This window comes from Macadamia integrifolia, chromosome 8, assembly GCF_013358625.1.
Source record: "Macadamia integrifolia cultivar HAES 741 chromosome 8, SCU_Mint_v3, whole genome shotgun sequence".
Classification (NCBI taxonomy): domain Eukaryota; kingdom Viridiplantae; phylum Streptophyta; class Magnoliopsida; order Proteales; family Proteaceae; genus Macadamia; species Macadamia integrifolia.
The window spans coordinates 33,302,902-33,303,882 of record NC_056564.1 but is presented as its reverse complement, the minus strand read 5'-3'; positions in this window follow the sequence as shown (position 1 = coordinate 33,303,882).

The window sequence follows — 981 nt, the reverse complement described above, 5'->3', positions numbered from 1 at the left end:
CCCACCGTGAGTACTCGGAAAATTAAAGACAATGCCGTCCACCGGCTCTCAACAGAAATGTAAATGACTGAAAATAAAGGTGCTGACTCCAGTAATTTAAAAGCAGTACGATTGGCCCTCTTGAATGTACCACCGGGGTTGCCGACTGTCCTACATGACTCGTCGGGCGTTATGTCTAACCGCCACAGTGACCCGACGACCGCGACCACTGCTTCCCCCCAAATGATAACCCAACACCTTAACCCCTGTTGGGAAGGGTCGTAGCACGGGATGGTGAGAATCCTAATACCGCATGCTCCTATATGACAATAGTACGATTGCATAGTGCCTCCGTGTCCCATTCCACGAGCCACCAATGCACTCGTTTCCAAGCCGACTACGGCATCTAATCTATCAATGCATCATGCACCATGATGTCCACATTCAACATATAAACATCTCATTCAATTGGCATTTAGAAAGTAAACATAGCACATATGCATCACAATGTGAGGAATGACTAATCTACATAGCATATTCATGATGGCATGACTAGACTAGATAAAATTAAATGAATGCCAAACAATGCCTTGAAACAAGGTCAAACGTCCTCTCCCCACTTACCTGTAGCGTATAAGGATTCTCGTTCGGTACGGTGAGATCCGGTGCGAATCGGGTAGGATTTGGTGAACCTAACATAATTGAGCGGGGTTAGTATTTCACCATTTTAGGATCAAAATTAATGAAATCCGATGTCAAAATCGTGTTTGGAACGTCAAAAGAAGGTCACACGTCCGATTTGGGTTCGATCGGACATAAGGATCACCTTCGAGCCACACGGGTGGGTCAGACAGGTGGGTAGTCTAGCCCACCAGTCCTACCCACCGGTTGGGACCGACGGGTGGGGGCCCACCGGTATGGCCCGTCGGTTGTACCCGCCAGTTGGGCCAGGGGCCCCTGCTAGGACCGGCGGGTAGGGGCCCGCCGGTATGGCCCACCGGT